The sequence below is a fragment of the Lactuca sativa genome, chromosome 4 (assembly GCF_002870075.4).
Source record: "Lactuca sativa cultivar Salinas chromosome 4, Lsat_Salinas_v11, whole genome shotgun sequence".
In the NCBI taxonomy this organism is placed as follows: domain Eukaryota; kingdom Viridiplantae; phylum Streptophyta; class Magnoliopsida; order Asterales; family Asteraceae; genus Lactuca; species Lactuca sativa.
In genome coordinates this window covers 31,269,381-31,294,186 of record NC_056626.2, presented here as the reverse complement: position 1 = coordinate 31,294,186, position 24,806 = coordinate 31,269,381, and the positions used below count along the sequence as shown (strand labels likewise).

General features: G+C 35.5%; 1 pseudogene; it reads right to left on the bottom strand.

Moving 5' to 3' along the window:
- LOC111896434 (probable aldo-keto reductase 2) overlaps positions 1 to 24,806 on the bottom strand; it is a 153,541-nt pseudogene that overhangs the window by 70,764 nt on the left and 57,971 nt on the right.

Here is a 24,806-nt window from a genome sequence, read left to right as displayed (position 1 = left end):
ATATATATATATATATACAAGGTTCTAAAAGGCGTGAGGCGTGGCGGCAAGGTCAAGCCTCAAGCTTAACGAGTTATGGCGAGCCATGGCGTTTTCAAGGCGTGATGTAAGGCGGCGATTTTGTATTAATTTATAATTATATTATCGCATAAATATAAATTTATATCAAATATACCTAGTTTTTAGAAGTGTTATATCAACAACTAATAACAGAAAGTTAATAAAAAACACAATACTTGTATGTCCGATTAGAAAATGTATAAAAAAGAGCAAAAAAACGTGTCTCAAACGAAAAAACACATGCCATAACGCGTCATGGCACGCCATATCACGCCTTGCCACGCGCCACGCCTAATAGCAACGTTATGAAGCTTTTCGTAACGGCGACGCCGCGCCTCATGCCATGGCGCGCCTTTTAGAACACTATATATATATATATATATATATATATATATATATATATATATATATATATATATATATATATATATATATATTCTAAGAACACCTAAAGGTTGAAAATGCGAGAACATATCTAAATCGTCTAAAATTTAAAATATAAGCCTTATATCAACGTGATCAATGTGTCATTTATGTAAAATATGAAAGTAATGTAATGAGTTTGTAAATTTTAAATGGGTGTCAAGGATATGAAAGTAATTTTAATATTTGTTTCCTTAAAATCAGAACAATTATATTTGGATGAGAATTTAATCCATCTTGTTGGTTACGGATCTCTTTATATATTTATAATTCGAGAAATTAAATATTATTCGATATTTTATTTCTACTCTTTTTTCTACCATATTAAATGATGACAAGTGGATTAAATTATTTTTAAATTTATTAAATGTGTCATTAAATGTGACACATATCAACATTTGATATGATAAGAAAATAATATAAATAAAATATAAGAGGAAATAAAATATAGAAGGATATTTAGCCTAAACACCACTAACACGCAGCCATTGAGATTAAATCAAAGTTCTTTGAAAACCCAAATCAAAGAAGGTGTCTTTGATCTTTGTGGGTATTTATCCTAGGGAAACAAGAAGGTTGATGAAACAATTCGAAGGTATTGATGTCTTTATTATTATTACTTGGTTGTCTCGGCATTTGGCGATATGAAAAAAAGAAATGTCTCGTCCATTCATGTTGGATTTGGCTCGGCTGAGTAGGCTTCCCATCATCCTAAGGTTCACCTTTGTATAATATAGTTATATTTAATAATAATTTTTTATTCTTATGTTTGTATGTTAAAAGTTTATTGGAACCTTAGAAGTGCAATATGTTCTCTTAGTGATTGACTAATCATTGAAGTTTATAATAAATGTATGTCCATAATCTTTTACTATCAGGACATCAATAGTACATGTTAATATTGTGACGATTAATCTATATATGTATTGTTTGAGCTTCTTGTTTAAGTCTTTTTGTTTTCTAATGTTATTTTTTTGCTCGCCGTTCAAAAAAAATGCATACATGTAAATATAAATTGAGTTGCTCAAGGAATATGGTTGATTTTGTTAAACCAATTTAACTTGAAAATGTTTATAGGTAAATTTAATTTAATTATATAACACCCCCTCTAATTAGGGGTAACAATTTATGACACGACATGACAAAAATACACGACACGAAACAAAATTGGGACGAAACAGAAATTTGAATTCGTGTTTGAGTTTGTGTCGTGTTCGTGTTAACTGTAAAAAACACGATGCCGTGTTCATGTTCAAAATTTGACACGAAATTACACGATTTATTAGTTCTTTATCGTGTTTTTCATGTTTGTCGTGTTATATTTGATAAAGTATTCATTAAAGAAACTGGTTTTTAGTATATGTTATATTTTTCGTGTCGTGTCGTGTTTGTCGTTTTTAATTTCGTTCGTTTTCATGTTTGTTAAAAAAACACGACATCGTGTCGTGTCGTGTTTGTATTACATAAAACCTTGTCGTGTCGTGCCGTGTCAGACAGAAACACGAAACGATAACACGATTTGTCATCCCTACCTATAATGGCTGTAGAATGAATGCGTGTAAGGAAAACATAAAAAAGTTCAATATCTTTATCTGTTTGTAATGTTTCAATGTAAATATTAAAATAGGATATGTCTAATGTGGATCGTTTGCTTTTCTAAGTTTTATAAAACTTTTAATTGTATAATTGGTTAAATTTTCTTATCAAAATCTATTAGTGATTGGCTCGATTTTTTCAAGTGCCCATTGACTTTTCCTTTACGGTATGGTCCAAGAAACAAATTTGTTTGTTATAATCGTTTGTGGTTATAATTATGGTTGCACATATAATTTTAGTTATAATCATTATGGTGATAATCATTTCTGGTTATAAATATGGTTGCACACATAAATAGAACACAATTATAATCGTTTCTAATTATAATTATGGGCATCATAAATGATTTATATAACAACAGATTTTTGCTACTAATAATTCCTTTTAACATTTTGTTATTGCCATTTTGTAGAGATTGATCAAAGAAAGTAAATGGTGGATTTATGTAGACATTATAGTTGGTCGTAAAACAAGCTCGCAAATTACACAACATTTATTGTTCTTTAATATTTTTTTAGAGGTGGTAACCAATTACAAATTATTTGTGGATGCGATTTGGTTCGAAAGGAAGAAAGGGGATGCAATCAATTCAATAAAATAGCTGACATATTAATGGATCTTGCAACTTTTATCCTATTAAGTGATTTGATTATTATCAAATATATTCATGGATAATTGTGTGAATCTATTCTTGGCATATTTATTTGTGAATATAACTGTATAAGTGTACGAATCCATGTATGAAACTATTTTTGGCGTATTAATTTGTAATTATAATTGTATAATATTAACTCATTCTATTGAAGATTCATTACTAATTTGTTGATCTTCTACAAAGTTGGTATATTCATGTATGAATAGTAGTTTATTATTTTTCAGTTATGAATGAAAGTATAATCTAATTAATAAGGCAATGTGTTTTATTCATTTATGTTTATAATTGTATATAATTTTTTATTTCTAAATTTAGTGTAATTTATTTATGAATCGTGGTCCAATATAATTATTTATGTAATGAGTTTTATTTATTTATGATTATATTTATTGAAGTTTTTATATCTAAATTGTGTTTTATTCATTTAGTATTACAAATGTAATTATATATGATTGAAAATGTGTTTTATTAATATACATGATTAAAAATATTCCAAAGAAAATATTTTTTTTTTCAATATCTTTAATTTATAAAACTAAAAGTAGAAAAAAATGTTTTTTTAAATAATAATCTTAAATGATAATTATATTTTTTAGTTAAATAGAATATTTATTTTATAAATGTTATCTATAATTTTGTAAACTAGAAGTTACATTCGAATCCGTTAATTACATATAACTTATTCATATTAAATTGTATTGTAAATTTTCTATTACGCCTTTAACTAAGGATCGGTACATGATCATTCTCGTGTTTTTAATATAACCTCTCTCTCATGATATATATATATATATATATATATATATATATATATATATATATATATATATATATATATATATATATATATATATATATATATATATCTTAATTTTTTAGGAATGGAAAATCTAACCTACCCCTACTAAGCTAAATCTAATATCAGCTATGTCCTAAACGAGACTTAAACCCTCGATCTCAATGAGGAAGAACAGCACCTGATACCGTTGGGCTAGAAACCCTTTGCTGTATTGCTTGTTATTTAACAAATGAATAATGTTCAATTTTTAAATTTGTGTCCAGGTTCATTTATGAATATGTCAATGTTTATAAATGAACAGTACACACAATAATGAATGATGAATAACATATATATCAAAAATATTCTATAAACGAACGAATTATTGTTTTTACAGGCTTTCTTCCCGATTCGTTATTGTAAGCATTAGTACTTGTTATGTTTTTATTTGAGAAAGATTGCATTCATTTTAATTGACAACTCGTCAAGGAGGAGCAATTCAACTCAATTTTACTGCATGCTTCCAATTAATTTGGAAAAAACCCATTGAATAGTATTTTGATATATTTCATTTTTATTTATTTTGATATATCAATAATTATACTATATATATGTAACATCTCAAAAATCACAGCAAAATTTTTAATTTTTAAATCAAGTAAAATCAGTGTTTTCAGATACCATCCAAATCAAAACCATTCATTTACAAAACATTGTTCTCAAAATTAGAAATCATATATCAGAGTGTTCCCAAATCAGTATCATCAAACCAAGAGGATGTGCACGATCACGTCTTCGCATTGTCCCGGTCATCTGAAGTACCTGAAACATAAAACTGAAACTGTAAGCACAAATCATAATGAGTTCCACCAAAGTACCACCACAAAGACAAATAACATATACAATCATGCATGTTGGTCCACAAGCTCTCGGTTGGATTACCGTGGCCCACAATCTCATGGTTGGATTGCCATATATTTCGCATATTGGGTCCATAACCTCTTGGTTGGATTACCCTGGCCCATAACCTCCCGATTGGATTGCCATATATATCGCATACTGGGTTCACAACCTCCCGGTTGGATTACCCTAGCCCACAAGCTCCTGATTGGATTGCCCCGGGTTTGTTGCCTAGCAACACAAAGCTGTACAATCTTAATCCAACCACACTAGGTCCACATATGCATCAGATAAACATATAACCAGTCAACAGACAAACAGACAGATCTACATATCACTATCGCATAGCAACATAAGATATACCAGGATATAGATCTAACAGATCACTAAATCATAACAAAATCCTATATACTAGGATACATAACTAAGTATGTTGGCATTGGTGCCTTCGACCCACAATACAGTGAAGAAAACTCACCTCTTAGTCTGAAAAGATCGTTGAACAGGACACTGCTCTGAATATCAGCTCTACCAGTCATATATGCATCAATAGCAACAAATCTCAATTACCACTCCAAAATACCCTTGGGTCAAACTTGGTCAAATCCTGGTCAAAGTCAAAAAGTCAACCAAGTCAACTCAGCTGAGTACACCCAACGTACACAACTTGTACATTTAGTGTATAAAGGTCTTGACCAAAAACACGTCGTTTGACCATGTTCGAGCATCGTACCCTAGGTACACCCAACGTACGTGGCTACCACCTTCTCTTTCTATTAAGAGCTTAATTCCTTAAGCTCTTTCGTCAAAAATTCAGATCTAGTCCTTAAATGATGTCCTTAACCATAAAGTTTCCAACTTTATGCTCTTGCATGGCTATTAAGTGCTCAATACCAAAAATCCTAACTTCTAAACTCATTAAGACATCCTAGCTCATGCATGGAAGGGAACTAATGACTAAGATTACATTTTTATGGTTCCTAGTAGCTTCATAATGGATAAAATTTCCAACTTTATCCATTAGAATGGTCCAAGCAACCAAGATCTAGTTTTTTAAGTTCCAAAGGGACCAAAAGTGCATCTTTCTTACTTAATCCATTAATTCCAAGTTTCCAATCTTTAGATCTGAATCAAAATGATATTTATATGGATAAAGTTTCCAACTTTATCCATAAAAAGTTCACAAAGTTTCAAGATCTAAAATTTATGCACTAAAGTGACCAAAAACTCATAACACCCAAAACTAGCTAGATGTAACAAATGCATCATCAAGATTCAAACGTTATACCTCCAAAAGAAATATCAAAGTGAGCAGGCTCTGGATCTACAAGCTCCAATACAACCAACACTTCTCCAATGAGCTCCTTCCTCTCCTAGATGCACCAAGAACAATCGAAAGCACTTAAAAACACCTTTTTGTTTACTCACAAGGTTCAAACTATGGTTAGGGTTTCAAGGGAGGATGTCGAAGGGGGTGGAGGTTGAAAATAGAAAGGGTTTGGGGGAGTTAAGGAGCTTAAATAGGGCTCAAAACCCTCAAATTAGGGTTTGACATCTAATCGCATACGCTCTTGAATACGTGTCTTGATCAGCTAGTACACCCAACGTACTACTACCTCTAGCATCATATTCAACGATCTTTATATCTATGGAAAGGTGTTGAAGCGCCCCAAAATACTATCTAAATATTTTGGACTAAAAACTTCTCGAAAAAAATCAATATTTCATGTAAGAACCCGGCCTATGACTTTTCCCTTTCGACCCGTTGGTCCAAAACACAATTCAAAGATTAAATCTCTTAACTATGATTACATCTTTCTACAAGGACTAAAATTTGCCTCCTTAAGGCCCAAAACCTTACACAATCGACTTTCCAGCCCACGCCCCAGAAATAGCAGGAAACAGGATGTTACTATATATATATATATATATATATATATATATATATATATATATATATATATATATATACACACACACACACACACAAAACTAACAAAAAAATGTTTTTTGTTTGATATCTTGAGCCCAAAAACACAAAATGATAACATAAATGAAAAAAATACAGACTTATTCCTCTTAATTTTCGCAAGAAAAACAACAAAGAATGTACACGATTGTGGAATTTTGTTGATGTGTCATATGGAATCATTTGATGAAACAATTGACGAAAAATGGAATTTTGGGTTTCTCAACGAATCAGAAGATCAAAAGAAACAAATCAACATTTTACGGAGGTACGCAACAAAGATGTTGGCGTCAGATACAAATTTATTAAAGGAGGCAGTGCTGAAGGAATATGAAGAATTTTCTAAATTACTAAAAGAGATAGTGAAGACGATTATGAATGAAGGAAAGAAAAATAGGCATAAAAGAGTTGATGTTGATAAGTACTAAAGTAATTTTTTTTTAAAGATTTAATGATTTTTTAACTTTTTTATTTTGTTAACTGTTTGATAAGGCATAAGTAGTGGTTTTATTTATCTGTGAACAAAACTTTAGTGATTTTATTTCCAATAATAAGGCATCATTTTGTCAATCCATTAGTTGGCTAGTATGTTGTCTATCCCATGTTTCTTTATACAATAAGTTTTCCTTATTTTTAGTAGTACAACACATTAGAGGCATCCAAGACATTAACCTTTTATTAAAGAAACATAAATCATATATTTACTGATAGTTTGTTCATTTATGACTGTATGTATTTACAATAAAAAATTTCAGCAAATAGGGCTAATTTGGTAAATAGCCCGTAAGGACATTTTTGGAAAATTATTTGTATGCAGTTTTTGTATTAGAGTAATTTACTTCAAGTAAAAAACTGTTTAAATTATGTTTAGTGCTTGATACTTCTAAACAAGATTTGGTAGTGAACAAATTTAAGAAGTTTTTACTAGAAGTATATTAACCTAATACAAAACTGCATACAATTAACTTTTCAAAAATGCACATGTGGGCTATTTACTAAATTGCCCTTATTTCCTTTGTTATATTATAAACACATTATATTTATAAATAAACAATTATTGTTAAATATCTTATTTATGTGTGTTTTTGTAAAGTACTTGATACTTTTTGAAAAATTATCTATCTGTTTAGTATTGAACAAACTTTTTATTGGTTTCATTTAGAATGTCATTTTGTTCAACCTTTGTTGGACAATTATAATTAGAACTAATTTTATGAGTTTTGTTAACAATATTAAGGGATGAAGGCATATGTTCACAAGTTAACATCCAATCCCAATTGATATACATTCATAAATGACCATATGTTCATATCTGAATATACATTGATATCTGAACACACATTTATAAATGAACATACATGTACCATACAAGTACAAATGAACAAGTAAAGTACTACATACAAATTTAAAGACCAAACATAACAAATTTCACTCATACAACTATGTGAACATAAATTCATATATGAACATACATTTATATGTGAACAAATGTTCCTATATGAACATATGTTAAGTACAAGTACATTCATAAGTGAAAAAATGTTTCAACTAAAAACAACGTATTCTAAAAAATGTAGTAATACAAACATCTGTTCAGTACCGCACATAATTTAAAAACAAACATAACATGAAAACATATTGTTCCCAATATAAACATCTTATTCCAAAAAAGGTAGTGGTTCTAAATTTCACGAAAAACCAAAGAAATGAAATTATATTGTTTCTTTTTCTTGTGCTAACCTCTCACATTCTATGCTTGTTGGACAATTTTTGTAATCGTGAGGTGCATATTGCAAACAATAATAACATTATATATGCTTCTTTTTCGCTTTATCTTTTAATTCTTTAATCCTTTTGCCATACCAATACCCTTTGTCTATATATGTTTCATATTATGTATTCTAACCACATCGGGTTTCAACACACCATTAAGACTTTCATTACGTTCCTTTTTGTTATTTGTTACTTGGTTCTATCGATTTGCTTTCATTTTATCTTTAATTTCCTTAAGCTGCTTGGTAAACTTGTTTATTGCATCTATATCTTCTAATTTCATTTCAATACATGCTTGAGACTTATTATTCGTATCTTCTACCATTTTACTAAATGTACCATTATTATATACATATCTATATGTTTTTTACAACTGCTCAGAAGATATAATTCCTTTCTCCCAATGTTTTAATATGTATTTCTCTGGAATTTTGTCAATATTCTTAAGCTTCAAAAAACAAAATATGTGCTAGAAAAATACACCTTGATGTAAGTAGAAATTACATGAGCAAGTTATCGTTTACTCATTGTTTATCACAACCTGCAAAAAAAATGGTAATAAATTACCACGTATGCTGATGCAACATTCATAGTTGTTTCTCAATTACGACCATCTTCATGTGTATAATCACAACCTTTGTGATCTTTCCTAAACGAATTGTTATGTTCATTTTTAACTTTAAAGACCTCCAGCTCACCCTCTTCAATAACCAAGTGATGTGAACATAACGTAACACAATAAACAAATTTTTTTTCCAAAATTCTTAATATTTCGGATGTGTAGACCATACTCGAATGTTTATCTATTAATAGATGAGTTTGTAACACATGAGTGGTTCATTATGGGTTATAGTTATTTACAACCTGTGTATGTTTTTGTGATTCCATCGTTGTCTCAAATGAATATGTGAAACCAATAAGATTCAAGTGTTTGTTCAAGTATCCACCAAAAAATGAATTTTCACTTTTTGACCTTGAGGTCATCCGAATAAGTCCTGCTAGTGGTATATCTTTAAAATATGATCGTATCCATATATACCTTATCGAAAACATTTCTCTTAACCATTTGTTTTCGTGATGTTTAAAATCATTAATTAGTTCTTGTCACATACTATCAAACTGATCGTGATTTATTTTATTATTCCAAATTAGAGACAGAATTCGCTACCTGAAATCAGTGGCTAAAATGTGTGGAGATAACTATAAGTAAGACATGCGTTTTATACATTAAAATCTTAAGATATCAATATATTTTTTAAATTAAAAAATAATAGTAAAAAACTATATATTACTTTCAAATACCTTGTCATTTAGCTTTCCTCCAATATGCCACATACGTAGTCTATGTCACGCACTCTTAAAACCTATCGTAACTACCTTTCTCATTGTGGCATCTAGATCGGTTACAACAATATTTGGTTCTTTACCGAACACAACCAAAAACATGACTCAATAACCACGTATAAGAATCAACTATCTCATTATTAATTAAGCCGACACCAAATGTAATAGAATGTTTTTAATTATCTATTCATGTGAATGGTACAAATACCATGCTCTACATGATATAAATAAAATATAGGTTGGAAAAAAATAATTCTCTCATATATATATAAAAAAAAACTAATTCTCTCATATATATATAGGTTGGAAAAAACTAATTCTCTCATATATGAACTATATCCATACCTGCACTTCGTTAATATATGAATTTGTGTTTATTTCTACAAGCATATATAATTGCTATAAGTACAAATCATACTATATGTTGAAAAACTTACATGTTTGTCATATAGGTTGCATCGAACGTGTCACACCCCCGAACCGAACGGCGGAAACGTCCGAGGGCTCTTGTTACTTAAATTGAAAACCATCACAATGATTATACATGAATCATAACATCATTCATCACCATGCATTGAAATATTACAACTGATATTGTTTACATCTATTACATTGTTTTAGTCATTACAATTTCATAACATAAACTGTTAGATAGGAAATCTAAGCAAAACACCATGACATAACTTGATACATATTCTTCGGTTTACCTGTTACCTGAGAATACAAGTTATTTTGAAAACCATCAACATATGAAATGTTGGTGAGTTCATAAGTAATGTTATAGAAAAATGATTTTTGTGAAGATTGCAAACCCAGAAAATCCGATATTTTCTAAAAAGAGTATTTGTTAAAAAAAATTTGAAGATCCGTAAATATGCTGGTTGATTTTTGAAAACATTTATAATTGTTGAACTTTGTATACATCACATAGGTTATAATGTTGAACTTCCCGGGAAAACCCAATGTTTTCCCAATACGTAAATCACATGAATTATTTATTGTTATACTGATACGACGATTGTTTTTGATTACCCAGGTGACATTGGATTAAGGTTTGTGAGTTGTTACAATCACGCATTAATGAAAATGACTAGTTTATAACTACAAATTACGAACGATCCTTAAGGCGTCGTCCGTACTACTCATATAATCCAACCACCCTGACTTCTATTGATTAACGCCATAAATCTAATTACTCGAATTCTCATAAGTCGGTCAACCGAGGAGAAAGGAGAGTACGAAGCCCCCTTTATTTCCATAGGTTATTGAAGGCTATCGGGAATGCGAAAAGCACTTGGCCCGAATCGCATTTGAATTCTCGACCTCACTAGCAGTACTAACGGGCCATTAGGGCCCAATAGCACAATAGAGCTATTGAAAGTCCTTTTACATGAAACTAGGTCATAGAAGGCTCATTAACATGTAAGCGTGTTCCCTTCGGGCCCAAAGATCATGTTATTGGGCTAGCAAGGCCCAACAAGCACAATTTGAAACTTTCAAGCCCAAAGATTGAATGTTGACTCATCGTGGTTATCGTGTGTTTATTGAAATCCTATGATTTATTGATTTTTGTTTTGTTATTGATTCGAGACCGAATCAATTCGTTCTATAACGATATTGGGTGTTGAGTGTGTATTTGTTCTTATGCTTCGTCGGTAGTCGTGGGTCTTGTATTTCGTCTTAATGAATTAATTCGTTTAAAAGTAATATTTTTACTTTTTCACAACCTTTCTTTTATAAGAATAGCACTTTTAGTCCTTTATATAAAATAATTTCATTTTAGTCCTTAAAACATTATTTTGACACTTTTGTGTCATAAACTTGTAAAAAAGACATTTTTACCCCAAATTTTGTTTTGTAACAGCTTTAGTCCTTCCAGAATAAAGTTTTCTCGGTTAAAACCCTCAATTTCGTAACTTTGACAGTTTTGGCCCAAAATAGAAGATTTTTACATTTTTGATCCGTTTTGAATTTGAAAAGCATTTTTGACCATTGGAATTGTTTTATTTCACTTCAAATCCCCTGTTTTACAGAAAGTTGCATTTTCAGCCCCTCAATTTTGGAAATTTCGCATTTTTGAAGCTTATTGGGCCGAAAAGCCGAAATTTAGCCCATTAAAATCAAAATTTACGTTTAAGCCCCTCCAAAAATGTTGATGTTCAGAAAAATTATCATAGAAACTGTTTGGACCCTTTTGACCCTCCAGAAATTATAATTTGTCGGTTTGGACCCCAAGTTTTGTATTTTTGACAATTTAAGTCTAAAAATGAGTTTTATGTTTAAGTATGTTAATCCTAACCATATAAACTATTTTTCTTGACTTGATTAGAATAAAATAGTTTAGGTTATGTTTATTTCCTTCCCCATGTTTTAGCTCTCGGTTTTACACACTTGTTGAATAACATATTCATCACAAACACATAATATCACACACATACATGCATCAAATCATACATAGCATACATTTACACATAGATCTACACATTTACTTGTATTCTCCCCCCATAAAACTCATAAAAACCGAAAAGAAGGGGGTATGAAACTCACCTTGGGTGTGGTTTCGGTTTCGGAAGGAAAAGAGGAGAAGAATTCGATCCTAGCAACCTTTCTTGGAAGACCTCGAATTTAAAGAGCTTCTAAGGTGCAAGATCACAAGATTGAATGGATTTAGAAGAGATTTTGATGAAATGAAGGGATTTAGATCATAAGTTAGCCATTAACTTACCTTAGATGATGAATTACTTGATGAAGATCCTTAGACTTCAAGCCAAATTTTCGAGATTTTGGATGAAGAAGAAGAGATGATCTTTGAGTGGTTTAGAGAGAAATCTAGTTGGGATGTGTGTGTTTGTTTGGTTTCGGCCGAGAATGAGAGAGAGAGAGAGAGAAGAAGAAGAGAAGTGCTTGCATGGAAAGATGAGATTGCATGGATGTTTGAAGTGTAAAACATGGATATCCTCCATATAAAAGTGATGTGTCATGCAAGAAGTCAACTTCCTCTTTTGCTTTGGGCTTGGGCCGAGAATGGTGAAGAAAAAGGAAGGGATTGAGCCTTAATTGCTTAAGCCCAATTTTCATGGTTATGTTGAGTGATTTTTGGTCCAAATAATTATAAATGTGATTTTTATGACCCATGAAGGCTAAATTAGGTTAATTATGGCCCAATATGGTTCATTAAATTAATTTATTTCATTCTAGGCCCAATATGGCCCAAAATATTGAAAAAAATGGAAGTGGGTCCAATTAGAGCCCATTTAAGAGTTCTAAGCCCAAGATAGTCCAATTGGAAGCTTATTGGTCCATTGGGCCCAATAAGGAAATCCTAATCCATAATGGACTTAAATAAGGATTTCTAAGGTTTTCAATTGCTTGTTGACTATTTGCAATGCTTGTATGAAGTGTTTGATTGAAATTTTGTTGTCATAGAGTAACAATCATACATGCTTTCATGTCTTTGATTCATAATTGGCATAAGTGTTGTAGTTACAAGGCACAAAAATTTCTAGTTGTGACATCATCCCCCCGTTAGAGGGAATTTCGTCTCGAAATTCTTTTGAAAGCTAGGTTTTGAGAATGCTAGAATAGGTGAGGGTACTTTTGCTTCATTTGGTCTTCGCGTTCCCACGTGAATTCTGGCCCACGCTTCGCGTTCCACCGTACTTTCACGATCGGGATGCGACTTTGTTTAGTACGCTTCACCTCTCTGTCCATGATTTCGACTGGTTCTTTTACGAACAGGAGATTCTCATTGATTTCAATTTCATCAAGGGGAATGAAAAGAGTTTCATCCGATAGGCACTTCTTCAGATTGGAAACATGGAACACAGGGTGTATACTGTTGAGCTCAGCGGGTAGATGCAGTCTGTACACCACTGGACCTATTCGGGCAAGGATCTCGAAAGGTCCAATGTATCGTGGATTCATTTTTCCCCATTTTCCAAAACGAATGACCCTTTCCAGGGAGAAACTTTTAACAGCACTCGATCCCCGACCTAAAACTCTAAGGGATTTCGCCGTTTATTAGCGTAGCTCTTTTGTCGGTCGCGCGATGCTTGTAGTCAAGCTCTGATTTAAACTATCTTTTCCATGGTTTCACGTATGATCTCCGGTCCTGTTAATGTTTTGTCTGATGTTAGTTCCTTTGCTAGCTGGGTGTCGCCTACCTCAGCCCAACACAACGGTGATCTACACTTACGTCCATATAGCGCTTCAAAAGGAGCGACTTTGATGCTCGAATGGTAATTGTTGTTATACGAGAATTCAACTAAGGGTAAGTGGGTATCCCAGGACTTCCCAAAGTCTATCACACATGCACGAAGCATTTCTTCAAGAGTCTGGATGGTTCGTTCGCTTTGACTGTCCGTTTGTGGGTGATAAGCGGTGCTCATGTCGAGATGGGTTCCAAGTGCTTTCTGCAGTGATTGCCAAAAACGTGAAGTGAACCTACTGTCTCTATCTGAGATGACAGACACTGGCACTCCGTGAAGCCTCACGATTTCTCGAATGTATATTCTTGTCAGTCTCTCCATCTTGTAGGATTCTTTTATTGGCAGGAAATGGGCGGATTTCGTCAGTCGGTCAACTATTACCCATATAGTGTCTAATCCATCTGACGTCTTGGGAAGCTTGGTCACAAAGTTCATAGAAATCCCTTCCCATTTCCACTCGGGGATTATTGGTTGCTGTAATAACCCCGAGGGCTTCTGGTATTCCACCTTTACTTTGGCGCAAGTAAGGCATTTGCTGACATAGGTGGCAATTTCTGCCTTCATGTTAGGCCACCAATAATATTGTTTAATATCTAAGTACATTTTGTCCGAACCTGGATGGATGGAGTATCGCGTCTTGTGAGCTTCGTTCATGACAACGTCCCTAAATCCCCCAAGTTTAGGGACCCAAATACGATCCACGAAATAGTATACTCCATCCTCTTTCGCCTCGAGATTCTTTTCCATTCCGCGTAATGCTTCGCTTGCTCTATTTTCTGCCTTCATGGCATCTGACTGGGCTGCCCTGATCTGAGTGGTTAGGTGAGATTGGATGGTTATTGAGAGAGTTTTCACACGACGATTAGAGTACTCCTTTCGGCTCAAGGCATCAGCTACCATGTTGGTCTTGCCTAGGTGGTACTTGATTTCACACTCGTAATCGTTTAATAGTTCAACCCATCTTCGTTAACTCATATTCATCTCTTTCTGATTCAAGATGTGTTGGAGACTCTTGTGGTCCGTGAAGATGGTGCACTTCGTACCATAGAGGTAATGCCTCTAAATCTTTAGAGCAAAGACCACTGCTCCCAATTCCAAATCATGGGTTGTATAATTCACTTCGTGTGTCTTTAGTTGGCGGGATGCGTTAGCTATCACTCTTCCACGTTGAATGAGAACGCAACCTAAACCTTGATTTGATGCGTCACAGTAGACCACGAAATCTTCCATTCCCTCTGGTAGAGATAGTACCGGGGCACTGCAGAGTGCTTGCTTCAGAGTTCGGAATGCAACTTCTTGTTTGTCCGTCCATTTGAATGGTACGTCCTTTTGTGTAAGCGAGGTAAGTGGCTTGGCGATCTTAGAGAAGTTATGAATGAACCTCCTATAGTAGCCTGCTAGGCCTAAGAATTGGCGAATTTCTGTGGGTGTTGTCGGAACTGCCCATCCTTCAACGGCCTTGATCTTAGAAGGATCCACATGTATTCCTTCTTGACTAACAACATGACCCAAAAAGTTCACGCTACGGAGCCAAAACTCACACTTGGAGAGTTTTGCGTATAGCTGCTCCGTTCGCAGGGTTTCTAGGATTTGTCAGAGATGTTGTCCATGCTCTTCTTCGCTTCGGGAATAGACTAGAATGTCGTCAATGAAAACGATAACAAAGTTGTCGAGGAATGGTCGACAGATTCAGTTCATTAGGTCCATGAATGCGGCAGGGGCATTCGTTAGACCGAAGGGCATTACGACGAATTCATAATGTCCGTAACGAGTTCGGAAAGCGGTTTTGAGAATATCCTCTTCCCGGACCTTGAGTTGATGATACCCGGATCGTAGATCTATCTTAGAGAAGTAACTAGCTCCTTGGAGCTGGTCAAATAGATCGTCAATTCGTGGGAGTGGATAGCGATTTTTGACAGTGAGCTTGTCTAGCTCCCTGTAATCGATGCACATCCTAAAAGATCCGTCCTTCTTTTTGACAAAGAGGACCGGAGCTCCCCATGGCGAGTAGCTGGGTCGGATGAATCCTTTGCCCAGGAGTTCGCTGAGTTGGCTGGACAATTCCTGCATCTCAGCAGGAGCTAGTCAGTAAGGCGATTTAGCGAGGGGAGTTGCTCCTGGAACAAGATCAATTTGGAATTCAACTTGTCTCTCTGGGGGTACTCCAGGAAGATCTTTAGGAAATATGTCTGGGAATTCACGTGCTACTGGAATGTCTTGAATGCTAACCTCTTCCTTGGTTTTATCCACCATATGAGCCAGGAACGTCAAATTGTTCTTTCGCAGATGCTTCTGTGCCTGGATGCACGAGATGAGGCGAAGGTTCGTGCTAGGTTTGTCTCCGTAGATAACTAGGGTTTCGTCATTGGGAAGGTGAAGGCGAACGGCCTTCTCGTGACACATAATTTCAGCATGGTGGGGGCTTAACCAGTCCATGCCAATAATCACATCGAAACTCCTAATGGAAACAGGCATTAAGTCTATTCGAAAGACGTGTTGATTTAGAGTTAGGGTACATCCGATGTAGATTTCCCCAGTGGATTCGGTTTTCCCGTTGGCCATTTCCACCGTAAAGGTTTCATTGAGCTTCTGGGGTTGTTGTTTTAACAAAATTTTAAACTTATTGCTCACAAAACTTCGTTCTGCTCCGGTGTCAAATAGGATGCATGCATAAGTGTGGTTTAGGAGAACCATACCGGTAACAACAGTGGGATCCTGAATCGCTTCTCCCTGACCCATGGTCAGCACCCTTCCTGTTCCTCCATTTCCGGGATTGTTGTTGTTGGGGCAATTTCTGATGGGTTATGAGCATTCTAACACTTCCTAAGTGTACATGCAACCCTAATAAACCTTGGATCTATGTTTGGCTAAGATACATGCAAATAATTATTTTCCAAGGTTCATATCCTAACTAGCATGGCATGGGGAACATGAATCAAATAAAGCTAGTAGAAATACTTACCTTGTAGTATTAGTTGATTGCTTGGAGTTTTAGAGCCTAGCACCAATAGTGTGGATGCCTCAAATGGAAATCACAAATCACCACAAACTTGGAACTTTGAGAGAATAGTCACTACTATCTTGAAATCGGCTGTCTTGCTTTACTCACCTCAACTAGTGTGATTTCAAGAACCAAAGCCTCCTTTATATAGTGTGGTGGATTAGGGTTACATCCATGTAAACCCTAATACCCATGTCTATTCATTTCCATGAGATCCATGGGTTAAAGCTCCATGGAGTATCCATGGACTTGCCATGCAAGCTTAGCCCATTCCAAATAAGCATTAGCCCGCACTATATAAATATAGAAGCCTATATTTAATTAGTAATATCTTTGATCTCTAAATTAATCGTATATTAATTATAGATCAATACTAATTAAATAATATGATCTTATATTAATATATTAGAACTTATAATATATTAATAAATCATAACTTGTACTATTCTCAAAAGATTATCCATAAATTGTTCGGATGAAGTGCAACCCAAATGGACCATGCCGAGTCGGGTCAAGTACATACCAAATATAGTTATGGACTTAGACACTATATCCAACAGTCTCCCACTTGGATAAGTCTAATAACTATAGTTGCAAGTATGACTTCAGGAACCGATCAGCAATCGTAGCTCTTTAAACTTTGTTGAACTAGAATGCGCCATTTTAGATAAGTGATCATATAATCCTCTGTTCTAGATATCAGCCGAACAAATACATGGAGCATGGTCTTACTTATTGTCCAACATTTGTTTCCCGATTTCCAATTTTTTTGACATAGAACTTAACTGAACACATCAATTTAGTTCTGACCGGGCCCGGTACACAGTTCCAAACAAAATCATCGAGGGGCCCAGATATCTCTTCTAATCCTAGAAGGAACAGATAAACTTCGACTCATATGTTTGTTCTACCACTCATTGAATTATACACAAAAGCACGTTTTATAACATCGAGTTACCAATGCGTTTTCGTACAATCAATGCATAATCAACTCGTAAGTAACAAATCATATCTCTAGGTTTGAAGACTTATATGATATTACCGTCTCACGATCACTCAAGATAAAATTCCATTAAGTGATTCCAGTGAGCGGGGGTTGAGTCCAATGCTCAGAACTTATGAGCACTCATGATTGTTGTAGCCATGTCCAACACCTTAGACCTCTGCAACCAATCATGACAGTCTTGATTCATACCTACTTCCGACATATGACCGACTGTGGAGGTTTGAATAATATGATATACCAAACATAATTATTCTGGAAGTCAAAACATGCAAAAGAAATATAGTAAACGATCGACAAGAGATAGCAACACTTTACTCATAAATAAAACACCTTTTATTCATCATCTAATGTCAATTACACTTTACAAATTTCATAATTTATCTAACTACTAAAACTTATATCATCCTTCAGCCCTATGCTCCGAGCATGCTGGAGATGCTTAACCCTACTCAGTCCCTTCGTGAGGGGATCTGATGGGTTCTCATCCGATGATACCCTCTTTGCCACGAGGATTCCTTCTTCTATTCGATGTCTGATGAAGTGATATTTTCTGTCAATGTGTCTGGATCTCCCATGATCTCTTGGTTCCTTGGCTAAGGCAACCGCACTATTGCTATCACAGAAAATCTCCATTGGCTCCTTTATAGCTGGTACAACTCCAAGGTCTCCGATGAAGTTCTTTAGCCATATAGCCACCTTTGCTGCCTCGCTTGCTGCTATATACTCTGATTCACAAGTGGAATCAGCCATTGTCTCCTGCTTGGAACTTTTCCAAGTAATTGCACCTCCGTTTAGGGTAAAGACCCAGCCCGACTGAGAGCGGAAATTATCCCTGTCAGTCTCAAAGCTAGCATCACTATACCCTACAACTCTCAAGCTATCACTCCCACCAAGGGTAAGGATCCAGTCCTTAGTCCTTCGCAGGTACTTAAGGATATTATTTAACGCAGTCCAGTGTGCCTTGCCAGGGTTCCCCTGATACCTGCTCACCATGCTCAAAGCAAAAGCTACATTAGGTCGAGTACACGTCATAGCATACATGATCGATCCTACAGCTGAAGCATAAGGTAGTCGACTCATTTATGTTATCTCAGCCTCAGTACTAGGGCTTTGTGTCTTACTCAATCTGGCGTTACTCTGAATGGGTAACTCACCTTTCTTGGAGTTATGCATGTTGAATCTTTTCAACACTTTGTCCACATAGGTGCTTTGACTAAGTCCAATTAGTCTTTTACTCCTGTTTCTCAAAATCCTTATCCCTAGGATATAGGCAGCTTCACCAAGGTCCTTTATAGCGAAACACTTCCCAAACCAGGACTTTACTTCCTACAGGGTTGGGATGTCATTTCCTATGAGTAGTATGTCATCCACATACAGTACCAGAAAGCTGACTATGCTCCCACTAGCCTTGATATAGACACAAGATTCATATTCACTCCTTGAAAAGCCAAATTCCTTGACTTTCTCATCAAAGCAAAGATTCCATCTGCGAGGTGCCTGTTTCAATCCATAAATGGATTTCTCGAGTTTACACACTCTATTGGGGTACTCTATACTGACAAAACCCTCTGGCTGAACCATGTAAACATCTTCAGCCAACTTTCCATTAAGGAAAGCGGTTTTGACATCCATTTGCCATATTTCATAGTCATGAAATGCAACAATGGCTAACAGAACCCTAATAGACTTTATCTTGGCCACTGGTGAAAAGGTTTCATCATAATCAACTCCTGGAGTTTGAGAATAACCCTTTGCAACCAGTAGTGCCTTATAAGTGTGTACATTACCATCCATGTCGGTCTTCTTCTTGAAGATCCATTTGCACCCAACTACCTTACGATCAGGTACATTGTCAACCAAGTTCCAAACTTGATTGTCATACATGGACTGTATCTCGCTATCCATAGCATCTTTCCATTTAGCAGACTCAGGGCCTTCCATGGCTTCCGTGTAGCTGTTAGGTTCATCCAGACCTACTAGTGTCTCACCTTCCGCAATAATATGGAAACTATAGTAATGCTCATGTGCATTCCTAACTCTCGTGGAACGTCTCAGAGGTACAGACTCATCAATTGGCTCAACAGGAGTTTCCTCCTCAAGTTGAGGGCTAGGGTTTGAAGTTCCTTCACCACTTGAATCTTGAATTTCTTCAAGATCAATTTGCCTCCCACTGTCTCCTTGGCTTATAAACTCTCTCTCTCGAAAGACTCCTCTTCTTGCTACAAAGAGCACACTATCACTAGGTCTTTAGAAGAGGTAACCAAAGGATCTTTGTGGGTAGCCGATGAAAATACACCTCTCGCTTTGGGGTTCTAGCTTGTCATGAGTCTCGCGCCTCACAAAAGCCTCGCAACCGCAAATCTTGATGTGGTCTAGTTTAGGTACTTTACCAGTCCACATCTCGTGATGAGTTTTGGCAACTTTCTTTGTAGGGACTAGATTAAGAATATGGGCGGCAGTCTCTAAGGCATACCCCCAAAATGAGATTGGTAGCGAAGCTCGACTCATCATGGAACGAACCATATCCAACAAGGTTCGATTACGCCTCTCAGCTACACCATTCAACTATGGTTTCCTAGGAGGTGTCAATTGTGAGACAATCCCACATTCCCTAAGATAGTCGAGGAACTCTGAACTAAGATACTCACCACCTCGATCGGATCAAAGCATCTTAATGTTCCTGCCCAATTGATTCTCGACTTCCTGTTTAAATTCCTTAAACATTTCGAAAGTCTCTGACTTATGCTTGATTAAGTAGACATATCCATATCTCTTGTAATCATCAGTAAAAGTCAAATAATAACAATTAGCATCCCTTGTGGCATGTTTGAATGGTCCACACACATCCGTGTGTACAAGGTCCAACAAAACATCAACCCTCTCACAAGAGCCTATGAAGGGTGACTTTGTCATTTTTCCAAGTAAGCATGATTCGCAACTATCATCTGACTTTAGGTCAAACGACTCCAAGACTCCATCCTTTTGGAGTTGGCCTATGCGTTTCTTGCTTATATGTCCAAGACGACAATGCCATAATAATGCTTTATCCAAGTTATTATTATTAATAGAATCAATACACATCACATTATTTCCTAAGTTATCTACAACAAACACAACTTCATACACACCATCACAAGGTAATGCTTTAAAATAAAGGACATTATTAAAGAAAGCATCAATAGAACCAACTTCATTATTAAATGAAAAGGTAAACCCTTGTTTGTACAATGCATGAAAGGAAATAATATTTCTTGCCATTTCTGGTGAGTAACAACATTTATTCAATTCTAAATTTAACCCACTACTTAGCGACAAAGTATAAACTCCAATCTTGGTGACAGGTGTAACTTTCCTATTCCCCATGATTAAGTTTATCCTTCCTTGCTCCACATTCTCACTTCTTCTTAGTCCCTGCAAGTCACAACAAATATGAATACCACAACCGGTATCAAGGACCCAAGAGTTAGAATTGGGTGAGTTATTAGAAATGATAGTGTAAATACCTGCATGGTTGGGTTTAACTTTCCTATCCTTCACATCTTGTTGGTACTTTGGGCAGTTCCGCCTCCAATGTGCCTTTTCATGGCAATAGAAGCATTCAGCCTCTTTTGGGTCAGAAGAAGGAGCGATGAAACCTTTCTTGGTTCCACTTGAAGAAGAGCCATCAAGGGTCCTAACCTTGGTACCCTTCGAAGAACTCTTTCTCTTCTTCCCTCGTCCTTTCCCGATTGCCAAGACAGGGGCGGTGTTGGTAGGAGTAGGAGTAACAATCGCCTTACCCTTAAGACCACTTTCTGCGGTCTTTAAGAGTCCTTGAAGTTTGCTGAGTGTGACCTCTTCCTTGTTCATGTGGCATGTCATGCGGAATTGATCATAACATGAAGGTAAGGAGTGCAAAATGATATCTATTGCAAGCTCCTCAGGGAAGTTCACATTTAGCTTCAGCAAACGGTCCACAAATCTTTGCATTTTCTGCATGTGGCCCGTGATGGGTTCACCATCCTTCATGCGAGTTGTTATCATGGAGGAGATGATTTCATACCTCTCTTGACGAGCACTTTGATGGTATCTTTCCATCAAATCTTGGTGCATCTCATAGGGGTAGAAATCTTCATAGGATTTTTGGAGATCCATGGTCATAGTGGCCATCATGATGCATGCCACTTTGGTGGCATCCCTTTCATGTGCCCTAAACTCAGCGATCTCTTGAGGAGTAGCAACTGTCTCATCAATCTCCTTAAGATCCTTATCGAGGACATATTCCTTGTCCTCGTAGCGAGTAATCATTCTGATGTTTCTGATCCATTCATTAAAGTTGGATCCATCAAAAGTGACTTTCCCAAAAAAGTTCATAAGAGAAAAGGAGCCACTAGGGTTAGAGCCAGAAGCAGCGTTGTTTGCAGACATCTGATAAGAGAAGAAAGAAGGATTAGTTTAGATACTGAGATAGTCCTTAATAAAACACCCAAATGTTGTATTAAGGCTAAGACCCAATCACAATATATTATACTTAGAAGAGGTATGCCGTAATCTAAGTAATAGCATATTTGAAAGGTAGGTGAATGACGATTCACCAATTTCCACCAAAGTCGAAATATTAAAATATTTAATTTGGTTCTACGAAACTCCTAGATTGTTTTGAGATTCAATGAACTTTTCAAAGGCATGTTTCAATCTCGAATGTGCCCTCCAAGTTTTGTGACTGGGATGCCGAGGATCACAAAACGAGGTGTGAAGTAACCATGCAAATTACTTGGTACCCTTAATAAATTACCCCTCAATCGATGTGCCGGTTAACCACACACGCTCCATCGATACTATGATAAATATTAAGTCACCCTTTACCTACCTTGTTAAGTCCACGTTAGTGTGTCGGTTAACCACACACGCTCCACTAACGACTTAGACAAAGTGTAAAGTGTAATTTCATGGATTAGCACCTTATTCACATTTTTCCTAAAGTAACTAAGATTGGGAATTTAATAAAACATTTAGTTACTTTATAATATTCATCATACTTTTAATGAGAATTTATAAGTCCTTGTCTTACCCGTTCGGCTAACGACCCTCCACCAGTCAAGCAAGCGGTGGGTGAGGGTGGACACCCATTAAGTTGCCATTTTATAGGCAACAACCTTATACCCACCTTATAGACCGACTTCGTGAATGAGGCGTACTAGCGGTAAGACGACTTTAATCTTATATATATATATATATATATATATATATATATATATATATATATATATATATATATTACTATTATTAACTTATAATATTATAAGTATAAGGGCAGAATTTTAACTTTTAAAATTCAAGGGTTGGAACTAAAGTTTTTAATATGACTTTACTTGTTCCAAAACTTGAGGGCAAGTTTTGTAAACTTTCAGAACTTTTCATTTCTTGTAACTTATGAGTTAAATAGAGTAATAAAAATGAAGACTCTTCATTTTTCTAACTCTTGTGTTCTTTTAATGGTTTTAATTCAAGTGTGACTCTTGGTTTTCCATAACTTGAGGACAAGTTATGGACTCCATTAAAACACATTATGATCAAGAATTAAACTACCACATAGGTTACAAATAATTCCTATGATCATCTAAACATCATAAGATCAAGAACATGAATATGAACACTTTCATGAATCAAAAATTACACATAAAACTTTGTAATTTTGATAAAAAGTTGTTGTAAATGGATTAGCAAAGAAGTTACACCATCTAAAACAAGTTTTCAAGTACCAAAACAGTTTAGGGTAATGTTTCTAGTCCATTTCCAGCAACTAAAGTCGAAAATCTGCACTCTGTGGCTTCTACTCGCCGAGTGCATGAACCTACTCGGCGAGTAGGTTAAAGATACACATGAACTCGGCGAGTCCCCCCATGGACTCGACGAGTTCATCAGGCAGACAGCAAGTTTTTCGACTTTTTCAACTATTTTGCATCAAGTATCAAACAAACAAGCCTAGGCTCAGATACCACTGATGGGTTATGAGCATTCTAACACTTCCTAAGTGTACATGCAACCCTAATAAACCTTGGATCTATGTTTGGCTAAGATACATGCAAATAATTATTTTCCAAGGTTCATATCCTAACTAGCATGGCATGGGGAACATGAATCAAATAAAGCTAGTAGAAATACTTACCTTGTAGTAGTAGTTGATTGCTTGGAGTTTTAGAGCCTAGCACCAATAGTGTGGATGCCTCAAATGGAAATCACAAATCACCACAAACTTGGAACTTTGAGAGAATAGTCACTACTATCTTGAAATCGGCCGTCTTTATTTACTCACCTCAACTAGTGTGATTTTAAGAACCAAAGCCTCCTTTATATAGTGTGGTGGATTAGGGTTACATCCATGTAAACCCTAATACCCATGTCTCTTCATTTCCATGAGATCCATGGGTTAAAGCTCCATGGAGTATCCATGGACTTTCCATGCAAGCTTAGCCCATTCCAAATAAGCATTAGCCCACATTATATAAATATAGAAGCCCATATTTAATTAGTAATATCTTTGATCTCTAAATTAATCCTAGATTAATTATATATCAATACTAATTAAATAATATGATCTTATATTAATATATTAGAACTTATAATATATTAATAAATCATAACTTGTACTATTCTCAAAAGATTATCCATAAATTGTTCGGGTGAAGTGAAACCCAAATGGACCATGTCGGGTCTGGTCAAGTACATACCAAATATATTTATGGACTTAGATACTATATCCAACAATTTCGACGGAAATCCCCAGTCCTTCCACATCCATAGCAGGTGTGGCTAGGTCCTGCATTGTTGTCGCCAGTGTTGGTGATGTTGTTGTTGCGGTTATTGTTGTTGTTTCCCTGTTGTTGGTTATGAGGAGGGTAAGTCCTGTAGTACTTTGCCGTGTGCCCCTTCCGATTTCAACTGGTGCACTGCATCTCTCTGCATTCTCCATTGTGATGGAGGCCGCACTTGTTGCACTTGGGAAGATTACCGGAATAAGGTCTAGGAGCACTTGGAGCAGTTGAGGCTGGAGCATGTGGTGTGGATGGAACTTGAGCGGTACAACATTAATTGCCACTGTTTGCTGCTTCTT